At 34.2% G+C, this 8,775-nt stretch overlaps 1 pseudogene across 1 annotated transcript; it reads left to right on the forward strand.

Moving 5' to 3' along the window:
• Positions 1-536: 536 nt before the first annotated feature.
• Positions 537-4,204, forward strand: LOC145107018 (uncharacterized; annotated as a pseudogene). The gene is made up of 13 exons (XR_013707710.1): positions 537-563; positions 648-766; positions 1,048-1,051; positions 1,525-1,528; positions 1,642-1,800; positions 1,897-1,999; positions 2,111-2,245; positions 2,323-2,400; positions 2,567-2,659; positions 2,743-2,997; positions 3,065-3,162; positions 3,239-3,777; positions 3,842-4,204. The product of XR_013707710.1 is annotated as an uncharacterized LOC145107018 (transcript).
• Positions 4,205-8,775: the final 4,571 nt, after the last annotated feature.

Genomic DNA, 8,775 nt, shown 5'->3' on the forward strand with positions numbered 1-8,775 from the left:
TTATTAATGCAATCTTTGTTTCCTGCAGACAAATAAAAGTGTTTCCACTAGACTTGGAACAGATTGGAAAGTAATTTGTGCCCCTGATTATGGATCATGTGCAAGAAACTAACCTGATGCTAGAGAATCTAAAGGGTTGACTTTTGTATGCCCCACAACTTGTTTCAGGTAAGGAGGGAAGAATTACTTTAGTTTGCTCAAACTGAAATCATTGGGCTAATAGAAGGAAACCATATATGAAAAAATACACCTTTTCTGATGTAGGAAATAGAAGAACCTGTTACACATATTCAGTTGTGCTGCAGATTGAAGTTACTTTTACTAAAGAGCCTGTTAGACATATTCAATGGTATGTTGAATCATATTTCTTGTAAAAAGACATGAATGCCCTTCTTGTTTGAAGTAGTTTTTTGTTTATTGATATGAAGTTTGGTGACATCAGGTGGGCCCACAAGCAATATATGTAGTAGGGCGTGATGATGATGATGACGAATCAGCTAGCAAGTTGGGAAATAATGGAGGGTGAAGATAATGAAATGGAAAATCTTCAAAAGGCACTAGAGGTTCATTTCTATTTCTGTTTCTATTTATAAAAATTATAATAAACAAATAAACTAGTTTAAATTTTAAATTGTTTTTTTGTTAAGGATCTTTGGATGCAAAATGGACCAGAGATGAGTGTTGATACAAATGAGCAAACAGCTGAAAGCATTCAGACAAATGGTGCACTTTCTATACCCTTAGCTGCACTTGGATTCATGACAAGGTTAGCATGTGGAAAACTCTTAGAACCATATATATTTTTGTAGATGAAAAATGCTAAGAAACAGGAAAATAGGGACGAAAAAATGCAAAAAATAGATTCTTTTCTATAAATTATCCAGAAGCCAATCTTTCAAGGGTATTATCATTTTTATCTTCCCTATGTAATGTTACATTATCACCCCCATAATTACCTGTAATGTTTCTTTTTGCAACTCCCTAGATCGTTTTTATTTATGAAAAAATGTATGTTTAATTTGATTTATATGTTTATCATTCTGTTAGTAAGGTAAGAAACAAGTCTTTATTTATCTATATCTTCTAGAAATGTAGTTTTAGGTGTGGGACCCTTGTGAGTGGCGACAACAGTGGCAGTGTTCAATTCACATGGTACTCTGTTGCAAGCACTTTCTTGCCATGAATGCTTTGGCAGCTAGTCCTTCCCATACGTACCAAGGTGTTCTCATTCAGTCAGGTACTGCATACTATTTTAAGTTTTAGTTTGTTGGACTTGGATTGGACGTTGTAGTATCATATGATGATTTCTGTTTCATGTTATATTATATAAGGTATTTGGTGACAGATCTTGTTCTCCTAGTCCTACTGAAATGAAATGAATAATTAGATTCCTTGTCGCCCTGGGCTTGGTGGAGCAATTGTGCCAAGATCATGTAATTAGTTACATTCATCACCTTATTGCCATTTCCTCCATCAATGGGAAATCCTTTTATATTAAAATGCGTTTGCTCTTAATTTTTACAGATGGGTGAAACACCATGCCCTGTGTGACCCATGGATTGTAGTCTTGAAACTTCAAGACAACCCTGAGATAAAAAGGCTTGACATTTAATGATTTCTTACAATGATTCACTACTGAAGTTTCTAACTTTTTTGGCCTCTTTTTAAATCTTAGGATATCCCAACTGGTGAGGCTACCAAGGAACATGCTTTTATCTGTAGACAAACAATTGTACCTGGTACAAGATTGACTATAATGGGAATTTACAACATATTTCAAGCTTCAAATACATCCACATCGTAATACTTTCACTCTATCTATTCACCAATAACATTTAACTTTCATACATTTTGAATATAGCTAAATATGGCAATCTTTTTTTTGTTTTGATCCAGTCACAAAGGAGCAGTTGCTATTAGACAACCGTATATAAGAGTTGTTGGAATAGAAGAAACAAATGAAGCTACTCGTGGTCCTGCCAATTTCACACAAGAAGAGGTAAAGTTACTATCATTTGATGCAAATTATGTTTGTCTTTTAGTTGAAATAGAGATTGTATTTCTTTGGTGTTGTTTATTACTTACTGGGTTACCTTCATATTGCTTTCAGGTTGAAGAATTTAAGAGATTTGTAGTAGAAGGCAATGTATATAAAAACATATGTTCCAATACTTCCCCTTCCATATTTTGCCATGAGGATGTTAAAAAAGTTGTGGGTTGTCTCCTGTTTGGATGATCAAGGAAGGTATAATTCCAACTTTGCCCTTGAATAATGTTGTCTTTACTTAATAATTTAGGAGCTCATTTCCTCTATTTCTACAGAATTTACCTGATGGTGTAAGATTGATGGGTGATATTAGTGTTTTGCTCTTGGGATACCCATCCACTGCAAAATCACAGGTAACCTTAAATTCTTTTCATTTCTTTTTATTACAGAGTTGTAATTTTAATAACAACACTGTAACTTTCTTATCTTTTTACTTTCTTTTTAATACAAATATTCTACAACACCCTTCCATATTTCTCCAATTCCAATTTCTAATTTAACATTATAAAAATCATTTAGCGCGAGTTTTATCTGGAAGCAGGGGCTATGGTCTTGGCTGATGGTGGGGTTGTCTGCATTGATGTTCATAATAACGTTATTATGAACATAAAGGTTATATGTGTCTACTTCAATTTTATTAAAGGCTACATATATCTTTATTATGTGTATTTTAAGATACCCTTTTCCTATAACAGATTATATCTCCTGTATTGGATATGATACCTATGTCTTTGGGTATTAAGCTGGCTGCCCTGGCTTTTAGAAAAGAACTCATAGATCTGGAAAAGAGGTTGAGTGCAAATTTAAGTACTTACAGGGATACTTTATTTGAGGAATGCCTCAGATTCCTGAAGGAGGTGGAGTTTGGTGTTCGGGAATCTTCCAATCGGTTGCATAGCCCTGGTAACATTCAGACTATTTATGCAGAGGCAACTTCTGTGTTCTTTAAGGTGTGTGTACATTTTCAATTTCAATCCCACACAACACTGTTGATATAAGTTACCCTTGTTTTTTTAGGTTCTTCAGTCGCATACATGCTTGCTTACTTCTAACCAACTTACTAAAGAAATGGAAAGATTATATCTGAAGTCTCCAAACAATAGTCTCATTATAGAGTACATATCATTAAACTTTTTAATGTTGTTTGTCAAGGAGACTATTCATAACTGATGCGAACAACAATCTCATTAGATATTTGGATCTGAACAAAGAAGATGCAAAAGTTGTTACACTTGAGCTAAAAGGAGTTCAGCCTCATGTATGTGGAATAATTGTTGTGCACAATTCACAAGCTGCTTGGTGGTAAGTGGAGTACCGGATAATCTGAATGTTGAGATAAAGAAAGCAAGGTATTACTTTGTTTCACATCACATAGCTTTGTCATTAAAATTACAATTATACCCTTCATGTGTAGTTTTTTGTCATCACATAGCTTTGTCATTAAAATTATACCCTTCATGGTGACTCTAAAATTTCATTTTTTTTTTCAAAACTGAAAGGGGACTTATTATATGTAGAAAATTGTTTCCACAACAATTCGTCATTTAAGATGTTATAAATTTCATTTTCCAAAATGAGAGAAAAAATTAATTATTAAGGCCTCTAATGAATGTCAAATACAAGACAAGATCAAGAAATTTGAATAGTCTTGTAAAAACAAATAATGGGGCAAGAGTCAACATGGCGAGAAGGAAGGAAATCTTCTTGCTGTTGCTACTGTTGAATACAAGGTAGGGGCAATTATGTCTTTTCACCAATCTTGTTACATATTCTTAACTTATCCAATTTTGGCAGGTTGATCCTGTTACATGGCCAATAATGATCTTTAGGTTTAGGGTCTGCTAGAAGGATTGGAGATTGCAATTAAGCTTCTATCGAAGACTTCACGCTAAGGACTTGATGAATTTAAGCTAGCAATGTTTTACTTGATTTGGACATGAACCCTAACATATCATAATTTGGCATGGCTATAAGCTTTGGAGGAAACGAGACTCAAGAAAAAGCAAACACACAGAGAGTTGTTGGCACATAGTAAGCTAGATAATGCAATTGTATATAAATTCTGCTTCTTTTGAGTTCATTTTTTTAATAACATTTACTCACTATTGGAATAAAGATTTGTATTTGACATATTAGTGAAATGAATTATCTTTGTTATTTATGGTATTTTATTTTGTATTATGAAATTTTTAATGTGTTATTTAATTTGAAAATTAGTAAATCTATCAAAATATATAATTTTTAAAACATTTAACTTTATGACACGCAAAAATGTGTGTCGTCTTTTTTTTTTATGACAAGGGCTTTAATGATACGGAATGCGCGTCGTAAGGTTACGACACGCAAATGCGTGTTGTCTTCTTTATGACAGGGCCTTCCTTGACACGCATTGCGTGTCGTAAGAGCGCGTCGTAAATAGGCGACGCGCAAAAGCACGTCGTCTCTCGTTATGACAGGGCCTTCCTTGACACGCATTTGCGCGTCGTCTGAGCGTTTTACGACGCGCATTGCGTGTCGTAAAAGGCTGTTTTTCTAGTAGTGATGTAATACATTATGAATCGTATCCTATATACTTCGAGTAAAGGATCGATTGCATATGCTATAATATTCTCGTGTTCTAATTTTCTAAATGCCTAGGGCATTAAAAGGGAAAATGGAATAGAACCGGATATGACTAAAGTGGTTAAACAACCGTTAAGGACAATCTAAGGTGCGCCAATGATTGGTCGCTTAAAGACAGTTGGAAGTATAGTATTGGATAGACCATATCCACATTATTATGATTAGAAAGGATTCTATGAATAATGAGTTGTCATATGGTAAATATGGAAGTGTTTTCCATAATGAGAGTTGGAGATTAAGAATATGTGAGAAAAGTTAGAAACTTTTATGCAAGAAGGATGTTCAAAGGAATATACTTTGAGTTTGAGACTTCGCTTCCTTGGAATTGTCTTGTAACAATTTCTAGTGGAAAGTTTTACAATATCGTTGGTCTAGTCTCTGTGACTTTTGGTACCTAGACATTACAAAAGAATCATTGCATAATAGTTATTTTAGAATATAACACATTCTAGCAGTGATTAGAATTTGGAATTCTTACACTTGCGATAAGGATTTGGGATTGTGAAATGAGCGTCATTGGAAATGTTTACAATTGATCTATTTCACATAGTAAGGACCATAGAGAAACATAGTGTGCATGATTGGAGCATGGGATAACTATTGTTTTAATTGATCAAGCATTAAGTTGATTATTCAAAACATTATACAATGAATAATGAGTAATCAATATGGTGATTAAATAAAATGTGTTTAATTTACACTCAAAAGTTTTGGGGCCATATAGGATTAGTATTATTCTTGTGTTTCACTTTGCATGTTTTAACTTCCTGGATAATAAGATTATTCAAACTATCAACAGTCGATCATATGTTGGAAGTAAGTATGAAATAAGACTATCATGAGTTGGCTTGTAGATTGTCTAAGGTGTTAGACATAACAAAAGTTTGCTACACCATTCATGAGTGCTCCTGAAATAATATTTGAGAATTGGATTTAACCCGCGATCACTTGAATCACTTCATGGAATTTATCACGAGTGATTATGAGACGATAATATCATATAATCTTCAAACTAAGATATATGAGTTGTTGACTACAAGTTGGTTGTGCATTGATGGCACGAAAACACATTAGTTACTTGATGTTATAAAACATGTCATTGTGCATAATTTGATGAGTAGTTAGTACAAGCATATAATGTCGAAGTTTATATGCTCCTTTTATCCTAAGATGATTAAAAGCGATATCTTGGGCCCCTCGATAATTTTGTTTTGACTATATGTCAGGCCCGGTCAGAACTAAATTGATGTGTTCAATTATGTTCTATGTCAGACGAATCGGAAATTGGGAAACAAATTGCAGGAAAATAAGTATGAATATGTTCCATGTATTTGTCCGCATAGATATCTTGAAAATAGAGGAATAATGATCCCTTATCTAAAGGATGCGTCACTGACTAGGTCAAAGTTCGACAACGACTTTTAAGAGCGTACGATTTCTACTCGGGTTGTAGTTGATGGGTTTTGAGCAAAACATCATTCCTATGGTGTACATGCAAACCCTAATAGCTTTTGGATCTAGTTTGTCTAATGAACATGCAATTGAATATCCAAAGCTATAAACCCTAGATCTAGCATACAATCAATCATATTAACATGTGAAAGGGTTTTAGATCTTACCTTGATTGTTATGTAGCAATAACAATCGAAAATCCTCCTTGTAATGGATTTAGAAAGCTTAGAGTCACAAGCGTCACTCCTCTAATGGCTCACAAACACCAAGAGCAAGAGGATGAAGAATAAGGAGAGAGGAGGCTGCCCAAAACGTCCAGAAACCCTAGTGGAACTCTTAGCCACGTTTTTGGGGCTTAAGGGTACTATATATACATGTAGGCTATTAGGGTTTTCAACTAGGAAACCCTAATCTGACTGCTTAAGCCCTAAGCAGCCCATGGACCCTTTTAGAATATCCCTTGGACGATTTCTAATGGGTTTCCCCATAGAATTCGTCTAACCTATTATTCCAAAATGATCCATAGCCCAAATGCAATTATCTTATAATTACAGTTCCAGTCCCTTAAGTTTAATTAATCTCTTTTAGCCACAAAATTAATTCTTAATTAATTATTGACTAATATTAATTAAACAATATGATTTCTCCTTTAATATATTATTCTCATAACATATTAATAAATCATAATTAATCCTTTCTCTTCATAATTCATCCTATCAAGTTGCTTTGGTGAAGGCAACCCAAAAGGACCATGCACCATCGGGTCAAGTACATACCAAAATAGTTATGGACTTAGACACTAATCCAACAGTCTCCCACTTGGATAAGTCTAATAACTATTCTGCGTATGACTTCAGATCCTGATCCGCAATCGTAGCTTTCAAAAACCGCTGTCAACTCTGATCCTATCAGAAGCGTGTCCTTTAGATAAGGGATCATATATTCCTCCATTCGAGATATCGTATAGACGTGAGACATGGATTGAAATCATTCTCTCAGTCTATGTGTTGTTTCCCGATTTCTGATTTACGACGACTGACTAATTGAACAAATCAAATTAGCCCTGGCCCGGCCGAGCACTTTCCTTTGTCATCACTAAATCATCGAGGGGCCCACAGATATCGCTTTTATCCCACATTGGGTAAAAGGAACGGATAAACTTTGACTCAATGCTCGCTTGTACTCACTCACCGAATCACACACAACAATACGTTTTATAACACCAAGTTACTGGTGCGTTTACATATTATCAATGCGCAACCGACTCACAAGATACAACTCACACATCTCGGTTTCAAGAATATAAGATATTATCGTCTCACCAATCACTCGTGATAAAATCCATGAAGCGATCCAAGTGAGCGTGGGTTTAATCCAATGCTCAAATCATATTCGTAAGCACTCATGAACGTTGTAGCAACCTTTTGCTATGTCTAATACACTTTAGACAATCTACACACCAATTCATGACAATCTTCTTTCATACCTACTCCCAAAGTATGAGTGATTGTGGAACGTTCAAATAATTCGATTATTCTCAATAACTCAATTATTTAGGAAGTCAAAACATGCAAATTGAAACACAAGAATAATACTAATCTTATATGGCCCCAAACTTTGAGTATAAATAAAACACTTTTATTTAATCACCATATTGATTACTCATTATTTGTTGTTTCGGTTAATCAACTTCTTACTTGAATTATAACGACAATTGTCCCATGCTCTTAGCATGCACACCATGTTTACTTATGGTCCTTACTCTGTAAAATAATATAATTGAACAACATTTTCAATCACACTCTTTTTACAATTTCCAATCCTTACCACAAATGTAAGAATACCAAATTCTTGCCACTTATAGAACATGTTGGATTCTAACACTTTATGCAACAGTCCTTTCGTAATGTCATGGCACAAAAGTCACAAAGACTCGGCCAATGAAATCACAAAATGCTCTATTTACAAGACAATTCCATAGACATGAAGTCTCACATTCAAAGTACATTCCTTTGAACATCCTTCTTGCATAAAAGTTTCTAATCTAGACATATAGATTCTTAACGTCCAACTCCCAATCTGGAAATATTTCCATATTTCCCATATAACAACTCATTATTAATAGAATCATATCTAATGATAATAATGTCAATATGGTCCTTCCATTATTATACTTCCAACTGTTCACAAGTGATCAATCCTTGGCGAACCTTAGATTATCCTTGACAGTGGTTTAACTAATTCAGTCAAATCCGATTCTAGTCCTTTTTCCCTCTTAATGCCCTAGGCATTCGGAAAATTTTAGAACGGTCGAATATTACAATGACATGATACTTTACCAGTCTTTTGCTATAATATTTCTATTTGCCATGTTCTCACGATTCGAACTATGAAAAGGGATGTCGTAATCATAATCGAGTGTGAGAATGCAACAGATATTTCCATATATAGAATTCTCTTACGTTGAATCCTTTCAACATAACATCCATATATCTTTTTGACTAAATTTGATCAAAATTTATCGATCTAAGCCTTTAGATTTGAAACAAAGTATAACATTCTCTCCCTTAATTATAGCAAAACAACTTTTCAACCTATGCAACTTTGCAAAGTGAAATTTGTGTTTTCTATAATTAATATTGCTATCTTGCAAT

This window comes from Lactuca virosa, chromosome 4 (genome assembly GCF_052849685.1).
Source record: "Lactuca virosa cultivar CGN04683 chromosome 4, Lactuca_virosa_CGN04683_v6, whole genome shotgun sequence".
In the NCBI taxonomy this organism is placed as follows: Eukaryota; Viridiplantae; Streptophyta; class Magnoliopsida; order Asterales; family Asteraceae; genus Lactuca; species Lactuca virosa.